The 20,514-nt window shown below is 46.3% G+C and overlaps 1 long non-coding RNA gene across 1 annotated transcript; it reads left to right on the forward strand.

Moving 5' to 3' along the window:
* The first annotated feature begins 11,865 nt into the window (after window positions 1-11,865).
* Window positions 11,866-16,205, forward strand: LOC126284914 (uncharacterized). Its single transcript, XR_007551571.1, has 2 exons — window positions 11,866-11,953; window positions 15,908-16,205. It is a non-coding gene; the product is annotated as an uncharacterized LOC126284914 (long non-coding RNA).
* Window positions 16,206-20,514: the final 4,309 nt, after the last annotated feature.

Consider the following 20,514-nt stretch of genomic DNA (forward strand, 5'->3'; position numbering starts at 1 on the left):
CAAGAATAGAGGCAGTTACTTCGTTCCATCAGAATCTGAGACACTAAGAACTTCCCAATGGCTCTAGGCACTTAGGTCTAAGTTTCCAGTGATTTCCATAATTCGCTTAAGACGAGTATGTAGCATAGGGTTTGCATTCCAGCTGGTATAAAAGTAGGCATGGAGCTCAATTTAACAATAATTTATTTAGCATCCAAAAATATCAGTTAATAAAAACAGAAACATTAACAGTAAAACAATATAGTTCTATAAACCCTGAAAGGACTTAAGTATAGCAAGGATAATCAAACACAAAATATCAGTTCACAGAAACACAAAAAAATCCAAAAATAGATAATATCAATCTGACACTACATCAACGAACCTGGTACTAAAATAACAGTTTACGACATCACACACTCTGCCCTCATTATATATGCCAATGGAAAAACTTTACAGGCCAGACAACACTAAATCTATTTACGATCAGAAACGTAACTTCCAAGTATGTCTTGTGCGACCTTTATTATACACAATCAATTCTTAAAGATACTAAATAAATAAATGATTCACAATCGTACAAAAAACAATTAAATTTTATTTAATTTGCTTAATCTTGCCTCTGACATTACTGTTACAATCAGGCCTTCTCTTTAACAGAATACACACTGCTCCACCACATAAAAGCCACTAATACAAACAACCCATTACGCAGGACTGCCAAACTTCCATTCAGGTGAAACTTCCTGGCAGATTAAAACTGTGCGCCCGACCGAGGCTCTAACTCGGGACCTTTGATTTCGCAGGCAAGTGCTCTCCCATCTGAGCTACCGAAGCACGACTCACGCCCGGTACTCACAGCTTTACTTCTGCCGGTACCTCGTCTCCTACCTTCAAAACTTTACAGAAGCTCTCCTGCGAACCTTGCACAACTAGCACTCCTGAAAGAAAGGATACTGCGGAGACATGGCTTAGCCACAGCCTGGGGGATGTTTCTAGAATGAGATTTTCACTCTGCAGCGGAGTGTGCGCTGAAATGAAACTTCCTGGCAGATTAAAACTGTGTGCCCGACTGAGACTCGAACTCGGGACCTTTGCCTTCGCGGGCAAGTGCCGAGCGTGAGTCGTGCTTCGGTAGCTCAGATGGTAGAGCACTTGCCCGCGAAAGGAAAAGGTGCCGAGTTCGAGTCTCGGTCGGGCACACAGTTTTAATCTGCCAGGAATTGTCATATCAGCGCACACTCCGCTGCAGAGTGAAAATCTCATTCTTACATTCAGGTAGTTATTGGTCGATAAGGTACATTCTCAGACATGAAGGCAGTTTCGTAATTGTGTGCTGTGTGGAGGTGGATGGGGGAGGGGGGGAGGGAGGGGGTAAATATTGGAGAGTAAGACGAAGAGCTACATACAGTAAGCAGGTTCAAATGGATGTAAGTTACATTAGTTATTTGGAGATGAAGAGACTTGAACAGCGTAGAGTGGAGAGCTGCATCAAACCAGTCTTAGATGTGAAGTCGACAAAAACAACAGCAGTTTTAAAACATAAATGAATATTCGTTTCAACTTTTAATGAAAATTTATATTTTTCAAACATTTCTTATTTTAAAATTATATTATTCAGTGTTATGAAGTGCAGCATCTACCTTGTCTATGTACAATTATGTAAAGATGCAAATATAATTCATATACAGCACTTATAAGTTGTGACATGTACATGTTCTACAGAAAAACGTATGACTGGATAAATTTTGTATTGAACAGTGGGAGCAATTGGTACGTTTGCGCATTGTAACTTCATTACACGTAGAGTCTGTACAAATTTGAATTGTAGTTTATTAAATTTGTTGTGATGCAGTCATCAATTCAAATTTTTCTTTTATAGTTGTTGCAATGTGGAGGCTGGCCGTGTGGCATCGCCCGCTCTGCCTGTGAGTGGACAGGCGGCTGCTCCTTCAGCAAGGTCCGAGCAGGCACATGGGGGGAGGGGTTTATTAGTTATTGGGAGCTCCAACGTTAGGCGGGTGATGGAGACCCTTAGGGAAATAGCAGAAAGGTCGGGGAAGAAGGCCAGTGTTCACTCTGTCTGCTTGCCGGGGGGTCTCATCCGAGATGTGGAGGAGGCCCTACCGGCGGCGATAGAGAGCACTGGGTGAACCCGACTGCAAATTGTTGCTCATGTCGGCACCAATGACTCCTGCCGTCGGGTTCAGAGGTCATCCTCAGTTCGTACAGGCGGTTGGCGGAATTGGTGAAGGCGGAAAGCCTCGCTCGCGGGGTGGAATCAGAGATAACTATTTGTAGTATCGTTCCCAGAACCGATCGCGGTCCTCTGGTTTGAAGCTGAGTGGAAGGCTTAAACCAGAGGCTCAGACGATTCTGCGGAGAGCTGGGGTGCAAATTTCTCGACCTCCGCTATCGGGTGGAGAAATGTAGCGTCCCCCGGAATAGGTCAGGAGTGCACTACACGCCAGAAGCGGCTACAAGGACAGTGGAGTACGTGTGGAGTGCACATGGTTTTTTTTTTTTTAAGAATTCCCTCCCTAGGCCCGACAAGACGCCTCCTGAGATGCGGCAAGGTAGGAGTAGGCAAAATGCAACACGGAATAACAATATTAATGTACTAATAGTAAACTGCAGGAGCGTCTATAGAAAGGTCCCAGAACTGCTCTCATTAATAAACGGTCACAACGCCCATATAGTACTAGGGACAGATAGTTGGTTGAAAGCAGACGTAAACAGTAATGAAATCCTAAACTCAGATTGGAATGTATACCGCAGAGACAGGCTGAACAGTGAAGGAGGAGGAGTGTTTATAGCGATAAGAATTGCAATTGTATTGAAGGAAATTCACGGAGATCCGAGTTGTGAAATGATTTGGGTGAAGGTCACGGTTGAAGCAGGCTCAGACATGGTAATTGGATGTCTCTATAGGCCCCCGGGCTCAGCAGCTGTTGTGGCTCAGCACCTGAAGAATAATTTGGAAAATATTTCGAGTAGATTTCCCCACCATGTTATAGTTCTGGGTGGAGATTTTAATTTGCCGGAAATAGACTGGGAGACTCAAACGTTCATAACGGGTGGCAGGGACAAAGAATCCAGTGAAATATTTTTAAGTGCTTTATCTGAAAACTACCTTGAGCAGTTAAACAGAGAACCGACTCATGGCGATAACATATTAGACCTTCTGGTGACAAACAGACCCGAACTATTTGAATCAGTTAATGCAGAACAGGAAATCAGCGATCATAAAGCGGTTACTGCATCGATGATTTCAGCCGTAAATAGAAATATTAAAAAAGGTAGGAAGATTTTTCTGTGTAGCAAAAGTGACAAAAAGCAGATTACAGAGTACCTGACGTCTCAACACAAAAGTTTTGTCTCAAGTACAGATAGTGTTGAGGATCAGTGGACAAAGTTCAAAACCATTGTACAATATGCATTAGATGAGTATGTGCCAAGCAAGATCGTAAGAGCCACCGTGGTACAACAACCGAGTTAGAAAACTGCTGCGGAAGCAAAAGGAACGTCACAGCAAACATAAACATAGCCAAAGCCTTGCAGACAAACAAAAATTACGCGAAGCGAAATGTAGTGTGAGGAGGGCTATGCGAGAGGGTTTCAATGAATTCGAAAGTAAAGTTCTATGTACTGACTTGGCAGAAAATCCTAAGAAATTTTGGTCCTATGTCAAAGCGGTAGGTGGATCAAAACAAAATGTCCAGACACTCTGTGAGAAAAACAAAATAAAAACTATCTTCCATCCTCCAACAAAAAAAAAAAATCAGAAATATGCTGGGCTCAATGAAGGACAACTTGGGTCTTTGAACTCCGGGTGTCTACAGTATTTCCCTGTGAATGTGGGAAACAATATACTGGGCAGACGCAGCGTTGCATAACGCAACGCATCTCTGAACATGTGAGAAGCGTCCGCCTCGGACAAAAAGAAAAATCCGTGGTAGCGGAGCACAGCCTGAGTGAAGAACACACGTTTTAGTTTGAAGAAACCAAGAGACTGTGTAGAGCGAAAGGTTTTTGGGACTCAGCTATTAAAGAGGCAGTGGAGATACGGGTTAGTGACAACCTGGTCAATCGGGACAGTGGCTTCCAACTCAGCAGCGCGTGGAATACAACATTATCAAGAATGAGACGAGAGCGCTCCGATGGAGGTAGGTCGGTGGCGGCATATGGAATAAAGAGGCCGCACCGAGACGAGACGCCAGGACCCGGCACCCGCTTTCCCCCCCCCCCCCCCAACCCCGCTCCGCCGAGCCGATTCCGCTGATTGGCCCGACCCGCGCCAAGGATGCAGAGATGCCCGTGGTCCAGCGGCTATAGAGACCCGGACGAGACGTGAACCCGACACGAACACGCACGCGACTTGGGCTGTGGATGCCGAAGCGAGCGGACGCTCTTAGCTGACGCTGCCGAGGCTATTCCTTTGTTTGCGGTTTTGTAGCAATCGGCTGCGCGGGTTCACGCATTTGGCTTCTCGCCTTGCGTGTTCTCGCAAACCAGCGTCTTTCTCTTTCAGAGTCGACAGCCTGCAACGGCCTTTAGGAACTCGTGCGGCAAAATCCACGTGGCGTGACCCCATTGTCTGAAAAAGCAAATTGTCGTGCCCTTCAAAAGAGGCAAAATTGTCGTGTACGGGGTTACGACATGGAGGAGGAGCTCGAACGAGGCGATCGCCCCGGCGAGACTGAGGGTGAGGCAGATGGCGGTCTAAGGGAAGTTTCCCGGACGACGGCAGCGTCTGGCCCCCCACCGCCGACGAGGACGACGAGTGAGAGTGTTGCTCGCGGGCGTCGGACGAACGTGGAAACTTCCGCGAACGGACGGCGCCGCGCCCGCACGCTCTCTCTGCCGAGACGACGGATCGAGCCGCCGATCCACCTGACAAAGGAGGATCTGTCCGCCGCCATGGCCATGCTGACTCCCGACGAGTACTGCATCGCCGTGCAACGTGTGGCTATGGGAACAGACGCGGATAGGGTGGAGGTGGTAACGAGACTCCGGTCTCGGTTACCTGCGTCTCGCGACAGTCATTTGCCTGTCGCAGTTGCCACGACAGCTGCCGCGCCAGCGGCAGCAGTCGCACCAGCCGTGGTGGCTACTGAAGCCGCCACGCCCTCACCGACGTCCATGCTGGCAACACCTGACAAGCCTGTCGAGGTCGAGAAAACCTCGCGGAAGCGCCCAGCCGCGGCCGTAGAGGACACTCCCTCCCCCAAGGCAAGTTCCGGTCGCGCTGGGGGGAAGAAGAGGAGGGTACGCCGCAGAATGACGACTGCGTCACCGAGGAAGCCGGATGAAGAAGGCTTCATCGCGCCCTCCCGTCGCCACACAGCGAAACCCAGGTCGTTTGGACCGGTGACGCCAGAAAAGGTAGAGGCTGCAAACCGTTTTGCAGATCTACCTGAAGTAGCCGAGACCGACGGGGACGGGACAACACCGACTACGGCGACGAAACCGCCCCGCCGCCCTCCGCTGATCACCATTCACTGGAGTAAGGAGTACAGCGAACTCCGAGAGATGCTGTACTCCATCGCAAAACCGCTGAAGATATTCGCGTGGACAGACATCTACAAGGTCAGAGCGGAGTTCTTGGAGGATCATGCGAAACTCATGAGACTCTGCGAGGCCAAGAAGTTGTTCTGCTACACGCAGAGTACGGAGCAGCTAAAGCAGCTGAAGGTCGTCATCCGTCACCTGCCGATGAAGATGGAACCGGCGTTCCTACAGCGGCAGCTGGAGGAACTCGGCTTCCAGACCCGCCACGTCGGCCTGATGAGGTCGCCCAGGATCCACAAGGTCATGCCCTTGTTCCTTGTGGTCTTAGTCGACAATGTGGACAACCGGAAAATTTTTCAGGTTGCAAACATTGCCGACTTCGACGTGAAAGTCGAGCCACTCCGCGCGAAAGGCGGGCGAGCCCAGTGCTTCAACTGCCAACGCATGGACCACGTGGCAAAGTTCTGCAGGATGCCTGTGCGTTGCTGCAAGTGCGCCGAGGAGCACCCGTCGCGTGACTGCCCGAAGAAGAAGGAGGAGCGACCGACGTGCTGCAACTGTAACGGGGACCATGTCGCCTGTTACCGGGGATGCGCCGCATTCAAGAGTGGGAAACGCGCCAGCCGCGTAAACCCGAGTCGCAGCTTCGCGGACGCTGCTAAGGGGAAGCCGGCCGCCCCTTCCGAGAGGCCACGGCCGCTCGCAGGGGAGGCCGCACCGGCACCGCAGCCGTCGCAGCTGCCCTCGCCCGCGGCACCGCCTGCAGCCGGGGAGGCCGGCTTGCCGGCGCGCGCCGATGTAGGAGGGGTTGCCGCCCGCGCAGGGCGTTCCCAGCGCGCCGCTCCGCTGCCGGCTACGGGAAACGTCGCGAGGGAGTCAAGTCTTCCCAAGACGGCGAAAGAAGACACCACCGAGCTGGCCACGCTTATGCGGTCACTCAACCAGCTGATGACGCAGCTACCAGTCCTCGTGGGAGCAGTGACCACCACAGGCCACCACCAGGAGAAGCCAGCCCTAATATGGATAACGACCGTATTTATGGGTTAACCATATGCACGTTCAACGCTCGGGGTCTCCACCCCCAGCAGGGCGAGTTTGGCCAATTCCTACGGGGCGAGGCGGTCGCCATCTGTCTTGTGCAGGAGACCTTCCTCAAACCCGAGGTCGACGTGCGAGCAGCAAACTTGCTGCTACCGAGATGACAGAGCCACCCATGGGGGCGGCACTGCCATCTACGTGAAGAAGTCACTGCGCCACCACCGAGTTCAACTGCCGGCGCTCAACGCGCTGGAAGCCACGGGAGTGGCCGTCAACACCACCGCCGGAAAGATTCTTTTCGTATCGGTCTATCGGCAGCCTAGCAGACCGCTAGACGAAGCCGACTTCGACGTCCTGCTGTCGCTGGAGGGGCGAGTTTTCATTGCCGGGGATTTCAATGCGAAACACACCGAATGGAACTCGCGAACTGTTAGCCGCAGCGGGCACCGCCTCTCCCGCGTTGTTCACCGCAACGGCGCGATCACCGTGGGGCCGTTTGACCCCACGATCTTCCCTGCACGGGGACAGCCCGACGTGCTCGATATTGCCCTTCTGAAGGGCATCGGGCACTTCGCGACCGCCGAGACGCGGAACGTTCTCTCCTCCGACCACGTACCGGTCATTTTTGGCCTTCCAGACAGCCGTTCGAGCTATCGCAGGCTCGACGCCGAGCGCTTTCAGATGAAAGCGCTCGAACTGCTCGAGGACGCGCAAACCCCACCGTGGTAGGGGCAGACGCCGCCGTAGCATTCTTCACCCGAAGAATACTCCGAGCAGCTGAGGAAGCCACGCCGAGACGTCGCCAAGGAACACGAGACTTCTCGCGACAGCTTCCGCGCCCTATCCTGGACGCGATCACCGAGAAGAACCGACTGTTTCGTGAATGGCAGCTCACTCGCCTACCAGACACGAAGCGCCGATTAAACCGCATGAGACGGGAAATTAAGGCAGCAGTCGAGCATCACCGGAACCAGGAATGGGAAGACCTTGTGTCTACCCTCAATCCTGAGGATGGCAGTGCACGGAGGGTGGTAAAGTCCTTACTACGCCGGCGACAGCGAATACCGCCTTTACAGGTCGGGAACGACTTCGCCAGCGACCCCGACGCGAAAGCCAGCGTCCTGGCTGACGCCTTTGCAGCCAACTTCACACCGGTGGCCGACGCCATCGACGACGACCACATACGGCGAGTCCACGAGCAACTCCCAACCTTCCGCGGCGCAAGGGAGGAAGGCGACGTTATCGAGCCGATAACGGAGGAGGAAGTTGCGGTGCAACTTCGCTCGCTGAACCCCGAGAAGGCCGGAGGCAGCGATGGCGTCACAAACCTCCTGCTGAAGAACCTTCCACCGGGCCTACACCGGCAACTTGCCGATGTTTTTAACGAGATTCTCCGATCGGGTGACTACCCCTCTGCGTGGAAACACGTGGAGGTCGTGGCCATCCTGAAATCTGGCAAGGACCCACGCCAGGCATCGAGCTACCGACCCATCAGCCTACTCCCGTCCCTCTCGAAAGTTTTCGAGAGGCTGTACGCGAGAAGACTGATGCGACACGTCACCCAGGAGGGCATCATCCCGGACGAGCAGTTCGGATTCCGAGAAGAGCATGCCACTTCCTACCAGCTGTTGCGGGTGGTAGAACCGGCCATGAGGGCACTGGAAAAAAGGGAATTCCTTGGCGCAGTGTTCCTCGACGTCTCCCGAGCGTTTGACTCGGTGTGGCACGACGGTCTCGAGTTCAAACTCTTTGAACAAGGGATACCGACGTCTCACATGACGTTGCTGCGGTCGTACCTGTCCGAACGAACCTTCCACGTGAGGGCTGACGACGGTACGTCCACAGACCGGCAGATACGTGCAGGAGTGCCACAGGGGTCGGTTCTCGGCCCCTCGCTGTACTCCCTGTACACTGCAGACGCGCCGAAAGTGGCAGGAGTCGAACTGGCGCTGTACGCTGATGATACAGCCCTGTTCACGCGCAGCATGAATGCCCAGGTGCTGAGAAACCGCCTCCAACGCGGGTGCGACGCCTTGGGCTCATGGGCAACAAAGTGGCGGTTGAAATTCAACGCCACAAAGAGCCAGGCAGTCGTCTTCACTCGAAGACTTCTGCCGCCAGGTCTTACGCCGCTCGAAATCCTGGGAGAATCTGTCCCATGGAGTGGGACGGCGAAATACCTAGGGGTTACCCTAGACCGCAGGCTCACCTGGAAGCATCACATCCATGATGTGAAAGGGAGAGCAATTGGACGCCTCCGCGCCCTGTATCCACTGCTAAACCCGCAGTCGACATTGCCACCGCAACACGGCATCACGCTTTACCTGACATTGGTTCGCCCACTGTTACAGTATGCTGCCGTGGTCTGGGGGAAAGCCGCAGATGCTCACATTGTGACTCTGCAACGGATACAGAACCGCGCCCTGAAGACTGCTATGCATCTTCCGAGGCGCTTTTCGACGCGCCAACTCCACGAGGACACCGGAATCCTGCCTCTCCGAGAAAGGCTCCGCGCCATCGCCAGGAAGTTCTACGAGAGGACGGAACACTCCCGCAACTGGCTCATCCGTGGACTGGGCCAACAACCACATCACAGGCCAACCACGCGTTGGCCTGACCTGCTGAGCGATTAAGTTTTACTAATCCCTCAACAGAGTGTGTCTTTCTCCTTTTCAAGTAAAACCAGACAGGAAATTCGACTAGACTGTTAATATATATTTCTCTCCCCTACAGGAACTGCAGGAACGACATATGTATGTCTATACTGCACCAACTCGAGCCAAGGACAGGCTCGTCATTCCAGCGTCAGCGTCAGCGTCAGCGTGAACCCGACACTTCGCCTGAAGATGGCAAGTAAGAAACTTGCTGAAACGTTGCTGGAGAACAACGCATCGACTCGGCTGTCAACCCGAGAAGAATTTATCTTTTTACGATCTGTTTGCAAATTGAAAGTATCACTCATTTTTCGTCTTGGTAGAACAGATACATGACAAACCTTTCAGTGGTTTCAGAAAGAATGTACTACATTACGGAATGTCAACATTCACTTATTCATTTGTAATGCACATCGACTGTGGTTTGATTTTTGCATCCTCTTGGAGCACGTCGCTATGAAAACTCAAATTAAGTGCCAAAATGGTATTTCCGCACCTCAAAGTCCGTATTATTAATCAAAACTCCTTTTAAATTAGTTAAAACCAATACAACCCCGGCCAAAGTCCGATGATCAGGGTGTAGTGTATTCATTGTCGGAGACTGCGTTCCCAGGGAAGTTGCACTATGATGGACACAGTGCTTGGCTACATCCAGTACAAGGCTTCTCCTAGAAGAGAACAAAGTTAAGTTTGATACTGCCCTTTTGTTCCCCCCATAGTAACTACGTTACAACATTCCACTTTCTCTTGGTTTCAAGAAGTCAACTCTTCTATATATATATGGATGATCTGCAAATCACACTCAAGTGCCTGGCAAGAGGGTTCATCAAATCACCTTCACAACAAATTCTCTATTTTTCATCATCCAACAGCGCTCGAAAAAAAAAACTAACATCTATATCTTTCCATGCGAATTCTGATTTCCCTTATTTTATTATGATGATTTTTTTCTCCCTACGTAGGTAGGCGTCAACAAAATATTTTCGGATTCGGAGGAGGCAGTTGATGATTGAAATTTCGTGAGACGAGAAACGCCTTTCTTTTAATGATGTCTACCTAAATCGTGTATCACGACCGTGACGCTCTCTCTCCTATTTATCGATAATAAGTGCTGCATTTGTTTGAACTTTCTTGATGTACACCGATAGTGCTATCCGTTGAGGATCCCACACCGCGCAGCAATACTTCAAAAAAGGACGGACAAACATAGTGTAGGCAGTCTCTTTGATGGATCTGTTGCATCTTATAAGTTTTTGCCAAGAAAACGCAGTCTTCAGTTCGCCTTTCCCACAGCATTTTGCTTGTGTTCTTTCCAGTTTAAGTTGTTCCACATATTCTAGCGGTTTTTCTGTATATATCTTGAAGTTTCGTTCGTCAGCTAATGAATTACGATTAAATGTACTTATTCCAATAGTTTTCAACCTTTTAAGTGGCTTTTCTTGAGACCACCATATTTCGATACAATATAACTATTGTTTTAAGCAAATAGAAATGGAATGGAAAGTTATGGACAATTTTTTTCATGTGCCAACTAAAATATAAACGTTCTTGGATCCACATTTTCTGCGAAATTTTAACTTATTGCTACAGCTTCATCATTGTTGTTGTTGTTGTTGTGGTCTTCAGTCCTGAAACTGGTTTGATGCAGCTCTCCATGCTACTCTATCCTGTGCAAGCTTCTTCATCTCCCAGTACCTACTGCAACCTACATCCTTCTGAATCTGCTTAGTGTAGTCATCTCTTAGTCTCCCTCTACGATTTTTACCTTCCACGCTGCCCTCCAATACTAAATTGGTGATCCCTTGATGCCTCAGAACATGTCCTACCAACCGATCCCTTCTTCTGGACAAGTTCTGCCAGAAACTTCTCTTCTCCCCAATCCGACTCAATACTTCCTCATTAGTTATGTGATCTACCCATCTAATCCTCAGCATTCTTCTGTAGCACCACATTTCGAAAGCTTCTATTCTCTTCTTGTCCAAACTATTTATCATCCATGATTCACTTCCATACATGGCTACACTCCATACAAATACTTTCAGAAATGACTTCCTGACACTTAAATCTATACTCGATGTTAACAAACTTCTCCTCTTCAGAAACGCTTTTCTTGCCATTGCCAGTCTACATTTTATATCCTCTCTACTTCGACCATCATCAGTTATTTTTCTCCCCAAATAGCAAAACTCCTTTACTACTTTAAGTGTCTCACTTCCTAATCTAATTCCCTCAGCATCACCCGACTTAATTTGACTACATTCCATTATCCTCGTTTTGCTTTTGTTGATGGTCATCTTATATCCTCCTTTCAAGACACTATCCATCATTATCAGAGATAAATGTGAGGCTCAAAATGTCCCAGGAACATCACCTGTATATGACTACCACAAGAGAGAGACTTGTGATCAGGACTTTAATTCACTACCTCTTCCCCACTCGTCGGCGAAACACTCGGTGACAATATCATCTACCACCAGAATTTGAATCGGCAGCGCCTCTGCACAGACGCGGGTTAGCGACCTCTGCTAAGATGCCACTTCGTCCTCCTGCGCAATACACATTTCCGGCACCTTAACAAAACGTGTTGCTTGCCGATGCAGACAGCTCCAACAGCAGGCCTCACGCGATATCTGCAGCTCGCTTCCGCTGCGCTCAGCACGCAGCAATCGTCGGCGCATCGTGTATATAAGGCACAGGGAGACGCCAGGGCTGCATCAGTCGTCATGGCAGCCTCCACCAAGTCTCTCCTGCTCCTCTGTCTGGGTCTCGTGGTAAGTGCGACTGCGTTTCCATCTTCTCTTCACATAGGCAGTAGCATATGACTCGGTACTGCACCAAGGCTTTTCAACGAAAGTACCGTCATTTGAGGTGAATCAACTGAAATCGGAAATGAGGAATTCTTGATAGTGAAGACGCAGCGTGACGGCTTGGATAGAATCGTCGGCAAATGTGAAAGTAACATCAAGCGTTTCGCAGGGAAGTATATTGAGATTGGATCCTTGCTGATCATATTGTATGTTATGACCTGCTAAGCTATATTAGTAGTAGTCTCATTCTTTTCACCTGCGATGAACTCGAACCTAATGAAATACTATCTTAAAAGTGCTTCACAGATATCAAGTCAGATGTTGATATGATTTCCAAGTGGCGTAATGATTGACAACTGGTTTCAAATGCCCAGAAACGTAAAACTGAACCCTTCAGGAAACGCATAAACTTAATTCTTTTTCTTCTTCTGCTGCGTGTCCGTCCCATTTGTTGGTGCCCTTCATCGCTATACCACTTGGCGCTTGTTCGAAAAAATTCCTCGCTCATGTATGACGTCCGTATCCTTATGTTAAAGCCAAGATCTCCATCTTCTACTTACTCCTCCTCTTCTACCAACTATCTTCCTTTCAAGAATGTTCTGCTTCCATCCTTCATTACATGGGCAAGATATCCCAGTTTTCTGCATTTTACTGTGTTTAAGGCCTCTTTTTATTTCTTCATCTTGCAGATAATGCCGTTGTTAGTAATTTTAAGTCCCTGCCACTCTCAGCGTTCTCCTGTACAGCCGCATCTCTAAGCCTCAAATCCTTCACCCGTCGTCTCGGTCAAAGTGCAGGCCTTAGCTCCATTGAAAAGGATGCGAAACGTGCAGCAACGGAAAAACCTTAATTTTGTTTGGATTGAAAGGTGATGGCTCTTTAACACATCAGGCATTTTACAAAACTTGGCTCTGGCTTTTCCAATGCGAACTTCAATTTCTTGCGAGTTATCCCATTGGTTGTTAATGTTAATTCCAAGATATGCTAATTTTTGTTTACTTACGTAATAAGTTCACCATTAATATTTAGATAACAACTTGGTATGTATGATCCCTCTTTCCACATTTTCAAGGGCTTCTTTCAAGAAATATTCTGAATAAAGATTAGACATCAGTGACAATATAACACAGCCGAGTCTCATTCGTCGCCATATCTTTAATATGCCAGATTTCTCTTTTTCTAATCTCACAATTGATTTCTATAGACGTTAATGATGTATCATCAATCCCACTGCTTCTTAGCACCTCAGGCACCTCGTAATCTTATACTCTATCAAAGGCCTTCTGATAATGAAACAGGCACAAACGTCACAATACATGTCTACACCTCTGGAGTAAGATCAGATTGCACACAAAAGCCTCTTGAGTACCGGCAGAACTTCTGAAGCGAAACTTTGGTAGGTACAATTTTTCCTTCACAAACTTTGTAGATTCTTTTGTGAATAATTTTTGGAAATTTTTTCTCAGGATGGCTCATCAAACTTATTGTTCTGAAATCATTATACTTTTAGCTTCTCGTTTCTTAATGACACTACAAACCCAGTCTCCTTCTGGTGCCCTCACAACTTCAAAATGATATGTACTAAATAGCTGACGTACATAGCAGGTAAAGCTCTTTCTGGAACAGCTGCATCCACAGAAGACGAAGTAAAGAGACGAACACGAACGATAAGAAATCAGCAAGGAACGTCAAGAGGAAGGCAGCTTATACAACTCTATATCGATCATTGCCAACAAACAATTGCTTTCAGACTAATAATTAGAGAACTTTTTTTTTCTAATTTAAATCTGTACCGTCTCCTGTTAGGATATGGGATAACCTTTTCAGACACCTCGACACCAGCATTTCGTCAATGGTCAAATCGTCTGAATACTATACTGGCTTATCTTCATCTGAATTTACATCTACATCTATTCTCGGTAAAAGAGACATTTCCGCTTTGGTCAAACAAATATATGACAATTCGTTCAGCGCTTGTTTGCATACTTTCTACGACCATTATAACTCTTATTTTGCATGGATCCCACACACATGAACAATATTCTAATGTAATTCTCTCGAGGGTTTTATAGGCAGTCCCCTTTGTAGAAGCATTGTATTTTTCCTAGTATGGATATTTTGTGAAATAGTTTATGCGATAATACAGAATTTTATCAAGAACTGTCGGAGTATTTGTGCAGCTTTTTTCAAACAGTTTTTGTTGTAATTGTAAGAGTTGTTTGATTCCAGCTGAGTTTCATTGAAATTTGCGTTTAGTGCGCAGTTTTACAGTTCTGGACATTTGGACAATAACTCTATCATCTACGAAAATATGGGGTTCCTGTTATCATTGGCAGATCATTGACACACATATTACCAGCAACGGTCCCAACACACTTCCCTGCGGTAATCATAATGATCCTTCTGCATCTCTCCATGACTCTCTATCCGAGATTAAGTACTGCACCTTCCCTACCTAGGGTTACTCAACTAGACCAAATTTTCATTTGATAATTCATGTGATCGTACTTTCGTCAATAAGCGTTGGTGTGTTACTGCGGCAAAAGATCTCTCAGCTACCCGGTTGCTTACATCGGGTTTAACTACAAAGAAAATTGAAACCGGTTTGTTCTGACAATTTTTATTTCATACTGCTTAAGAATATTTTTAAGTAAGTCTTCTGACTGGTATGATGTGCTCCACCACGATTTCCTCTCCTGTTTTAACCTCTTCATTTCAGAGCACCACTTGTAGCAACGTGATCACTTGTTTAATGAATGTATACCAATATTTCCCTAGAATTTATATCCTGTACATATCCTCAAATACCATTTAAGTTATTTCTTGATACCTTAATAAGTGTTTAATCACAGTGCTCCTTCTTCTTGAGAAAATTTTGCACATGTTCCTAGCTTTGTCTATCCTATAGTGAACGACCTTATTTCTCGTCTTATCAGTTTAACTAATTTTCAACATCTTTTTGCACCACCACACTCAAATCCTTCTGTTGCATTACTTTGTAGTTTCTCCATAGCATGTGCGTCACTTCCAAACAGTGCTTTGCTGCAAACGTAGATTCTCAGAAATTTCTTACTCAAATTATGGCCGATTTTTTATACTAGTAGAATGTTTTGCTTTTGCTAGCAAGCTTTCTATATTTTCCTTGCTTTATCCATCATTTGCCGCGCGGGATTAGCTGGGCGGTCTAAGGCTCTGCAGTCATGGACTGTGCGGCTGGTCCTGGCGGAAGTTCGAGTTCTCCCTCTGGCATGGGTGTGTGTGCTTGTCCTTACGATAATTTAGGTTAAGTAGTGTGTAAGCTTAGGGTTGAGTCCCATAAGGTTTCACACACATTTGAACATTTTTATCCATCATTTGTTATTTTGCTTCCAAGGTAGCAGGATTACTTCACTTCCTCTGCTTCCTGGTCCCCACTTTTTTATGTAAACTTTATCGTTATTCTCATTTCTGCTGTTGTTGATTATTTTCGTCTTTCTTCTGTTTACTCACAGTCCATACTCTGTGTTCAGAAGTTTGATCATCCCATTCAACAGGCACTGTAATTCGTTCTCAATTTTGCTGAGGATATCGATGTCATTAACGAATCTTATCGCTGATATACTTTCACACCCTCCTTTTGTTTCCATCCTTGCTTTCTTCTGTGTATAGATTGAACAGTGTAGATGAAAGACTACATCACTGCGTTACACCATTTATAATCGAAGAACTTCATTCTTCTTCTTCCAGCCTCATTTTCCTTTTGATTCCTTCTGGCTTTCTGCTATTGTTCTCAGAATTTTACGCCATTATACATTGCTGAATGCTTGTTCTAGGTCGACAGGCCTTGTAAATATATCCTGATTTTTCTTAACACATACCGATTGAGAATCGGAAGGTAGCAGCGTCTATTTCTACAACAATGTGTCGCTCTGTCTGCAGGTTGTGGCCACAATGGCGCAGAATTCAGCTGACGCGCCGCCACCAGCGGTCCCTAGCGGAGATGCCGCCAGCAACCAGGAGCCGGTACAGCCGGTGGTGGGCGACGGAGCTGCTGGGGACCAGGCGCTACAAGACCGCTGGGGGGCGTCCATTTCCTTCCACAGCGGCTGAGCAGACGGCTGTCAGGTCCAAGAAACACACAGCTCTGCTTTATCAAGAGCTAAATTTTCTTTTTACAAAATTATAGACGAACGTGTATCACAAAAGAAAAAAATAAACTTTAGCATCCGAAAAAGTACTACTGGCTTCGTTCAGCTAAGGAATGTTTTACCAATTTAACTGTTATCCCAACAGCAAAATGAATGATAAGTGAAAACTTAAAAACAAATTTTGGAATAATGTTTCTTACAGAACTTCCGTCTAGTCTGACTGTACAATCCCTAAGCATTCACTGAAGGAGATGGAAAATTTGGCATTGTAATGCACCAATCTGATAGTTATGTCAATATAAATGTGAAAGTTCGTTTGTTCAAAATCGTATAACTCCGAAAGTTCTTCATTAATTCCTTTCAAATTCTGACACAACGTTGCATTAGAATACGCGCAAGTTATTATAAACACTATGTGATCAAAAGTATCCGGACACCTGGCTGAAAATTACTCACAAGTTCGTGGCGCCCTCCATTCGTAATGCTGGAATTCAGTATGGTGTTGGCCCACCCTTAGCCTTAATGACAGTTTCCACTCTCGCAGGCGTACGTTAAATTAGGAGCTGGAAATTTTCTTGGGGAATGACAGTCCATTCTTCATTGAGTGCTGTACTGAGAAGAGGTATCGATGTCGGCCGATGAGGCCTGGCACGTATCGGCGTTCCAAAACATCCCAAAGGTGTTTTATTGGATTCAGGTCAGGACTCTGTGTAGGCCATTCCATTACAGGGGTGTTATTATCATGCAACCACTCACCACAGGCCGTGCGTGCATTATGAACAGGTGCTCGATCGTGTTGAAAGATGCCATCGCCATCTCCGAATTGCTCTTCTACAGTGGGAAGCGAGAAGATACTTAAAACATCAATGTAGGCTTGTACTGTGACAGTGTCACGCAAAGCAACAATGAGTGCAAGCCCCTTCCATGAAAAACACGACCACACCATAACACCACCGCCTCCGAATATTACTGTTGGCACTACACACACCGGCAGATGAGGTTCACTGGGCATTTACGGTATCCACACCCTGCCATCGGATTGGCACATTGTGTACCGACTCCACACAACGTTTCCCCACGTTCAATCGTCTAATGTTCACGTTCCTTACACAAAGAAAGGTGTCGTTTGGCATTTACCGGTGTGATGTGTGGCTTATGAGCACCCGCTCGACCATGAAATCCAATTATTCTCACCTCCCGCCTAACTATCATAGTACTTGCAGTGGATCCTGATGCAGTTCGGAATTCCTGTGTGATGGTCTGGATAGACGTCTGCCTATTACACATTACTATCCTCTTCGACTGTCGGCTGTCTCTGTCAGTGAACAGACAAGGTCAGACAGTCCGCTTTTGTGCTGAACGTGCCACAGCAATGCCTCTGCGACGTGGTTACCGTCGTCGCTGGCGGCGCAGTGTACCTGTGTATCGCAGTTTGAAGGCGATTGATATTGACTTGGCTGGGCAGTTTAATAAACAGCAATTGATTGGAGGACCAAATTCGGGAGGACGACGGTTCAATCCCGTCTCCAGCCATCCTGATTTAGGTTTTCCGTGATTTGCCTAAATCGTTTCAGGGAAATGCCGGGATGGTTCCTTTGAAAGGGTACTGCCGATTTCCTTCCCAATCCTTCCCTAACCCGAGCTTGCGCTCCGTCTCTAATGACCTCGCTGTCGACGGGACGTTAAACACTGACCACCACCACCACGAAATGTTTTTCGTGGACTCCATCTCAATTTTACCTGTGATGTACAAGCAGTGTTTGGAGGCACTACCTGGCTGACACTTGCTGTTGTATGGGGCAATCAAGCAGATTATGATGGCCTTGAAGCATTTCCAGATGCTAACATTTTGGCTTGGAAGACATGGAGTATTGCTGAGACTACAGGACTGTTAGTTAAACAGCCTTATGGTACTCTTGGTCCAAGCATGCCATTTGTTTTGACTACGAGAAGGAAGAAGAAGTTAAATGCTGATTGGTACCTCTTTTTATGGGCGAAAGTCGGCAATGGCAATTGTAAAATAAAGATCAACGGTGATTGTATGATTTATTATAGACCACTTCACTATCACATCGGATACAGTGGACCTAGGGGTGTTTAGGAATGTGGAAATCTCGCGTACAGACGTATGACCCAAGTGACACCCAATCACCGTTCGAAGTCCGTGAGTTCCGCGCAGTGCTCCATTCTGCTCTCTCACAATGTCTAATGACTATCGACGTCACTGATATGGAGTATCTGGCAATAAGTGGCAGCACAATGCATCATATGTTTCTGGGGGGTGTCTGGATGTGTTTGATCGTATAGTGTATCTACTGGAGTGACATATGGTATATAAATACACATATAAATACATATAAATAAGAATATCATAATTATAGCAGGAATCTATAAAAGAATGTAAATGTTCATTTGTTCAAAATCTTAAACTCCCGAAAGTACTTCACTGATTGCTTCGAAATTTCGACCATCTTTGTATGCGAATACAGGCGTGTTTTTATATTCCTATTCCTTAATATACATAATACATAAATAAATATGTAGTATATTTGTATATAGTTTTGGGAGAACTATTTGCATCCAAACTTTAACCAGTCAGATCCCTCCTTGTAAGATTATACCTCATCTCTCTCTTCTGATACATCAGAAAACAAATACTGTCTGCATATTGACATGGCACATATACATATACAGGTATCGCTCCACTGGAGCGTGCAGCCAGTGGTCTAAGTAGGTTGCACAGACCAGTATGAACTTTAGTTGACTGTACTGGAGAAAGACTATATACAATAGACTACCAATAACAAGAGTCAGTTTCTGTGCTGGTCCTTCATAAGCAGTGTAATACATTGCTTTTTGTTGTTGTTGTAGTAACACATCCAAGCAGTGCATGACTACAGCTTTGTACACCGTTACACACTTTGTTTTTTTACCATGACTTCGAGGTCTGTGGCAGCTGCTAAACTGACATTAACAAGTTTTGATCATTTGGCTCTCACAGAAAGCTAAACATAGCACAGTGTAAACTGTGCAGCTCCGATAATACACAGATCTGTAGAATTAAAACACAGAGGCGATGTTTGTCATTGACGAAAATGTGAAACACATCATAATATATGGAAACTGGAAGAATTTGCGACATTGTAGAACGTTTCCTGCAGCTATCCGGAGGTGATGACCTAAACACTTTATCTCATCTTCCACAGTAATGGGGTAGAAAAGATGATATTATTTATAACAAATACTCGCCATGTCGGCCATCATCAACAATGCCTGCAGTCGAGGGATTATGTTGTGAACAGTATTGGACAGCATATCGGTAGATATGGTAAGAAATATCCGTCATATGACGTCTTTTAACATCCCTAATGAGGTCGGATGATCATGGTAGACTTGCGCCTTCAGATAAAACCACAACCAATGACCACAATGACTGAGGTCTGGGGATCTGGGAGGCCAAGCATGATGAATGTGGAGGCTTCAGCAAGCGATCTCCAACAAACGATGTGCGCAAGAGATCTTTCACACATGTATCAGTATGGAGTAGGATATGAGAAATTTTTTAAACACGCTGTAAAACTACCAGCACCTTGAGATAGGTCAAATCGGTTTGAATCCTGTAAGGGCTCATCTGCGTCATGTATCCTCATCAAATCAGTGACACTTTCCTGTTGGTCAAACAAATCTGTTCTGCCTTTATTTGTATATTTTACTACATAGATATATTGTATGTACTATATATGTAGGGTACTGTCGCTCTATTTTACATACATCTCATACACATGAGCAATATGCTAGGACAGTTCTCTCTAGAATTTTATAGGCAACCTCCTTTGTAGACTCAGTGCATGTACCTACTACTGAGCGAATGTGATCTTTCCACTTCATATTCCTACAAACTGTTGCACCTCTAGGTATTTGTAACAGTTAACTGATGACAGTTGTGATTCACTGAAATTTATATTTAGTGCATAATTTTATATTTCTGGAGTTTGGAGGGACTTGCCAATCTTTGCACTAATTTGAAATCTTATCAAGATCTGACAGAGTGTTTGTGCTTCATGAAACAATAACTTCAAACATGCAGTAAGTCTGAGGTTATTGTTAACATTGTCTGTTGGCCATCGACACACAGCAGAACAGAAAAGGACTAAAATCACTTCACTGGGACAGTCGTACAATACTGCTGCATTTCTCCATGACTTTCTACCCAAGATAACATGCTGCTTACTACCTATCAAGAGGTCCTCAATCCAGGCAGAAATTTGATGTCACACACGATCATACAACCGTCAATAAGCGTTGGTGTGGTACTGAATCAAATGCTTTTCTCAAGTCAAGAAATATTACATCCACATGATACTGCTTGGATCGGATCAAAAAATGGTTCTGAGCACT

The sequence above is a fragment of the Schistocerca gregaria genome, chromosome 8 (genome assembly GCF_023897955.1).
Source record: "Schistocerca gregaria isolate iqSchGreg1 chromosome 8, iqSchGreg1.2, whole genome shotgun sequence".
In the NCBI taxonomy this organism is placed as follows: Eukaryota; Metazoa; Arthropoda; class Insecta; order Orthoptera; family Acrididae; genus Schistocerca; species Schistocerca gregaria.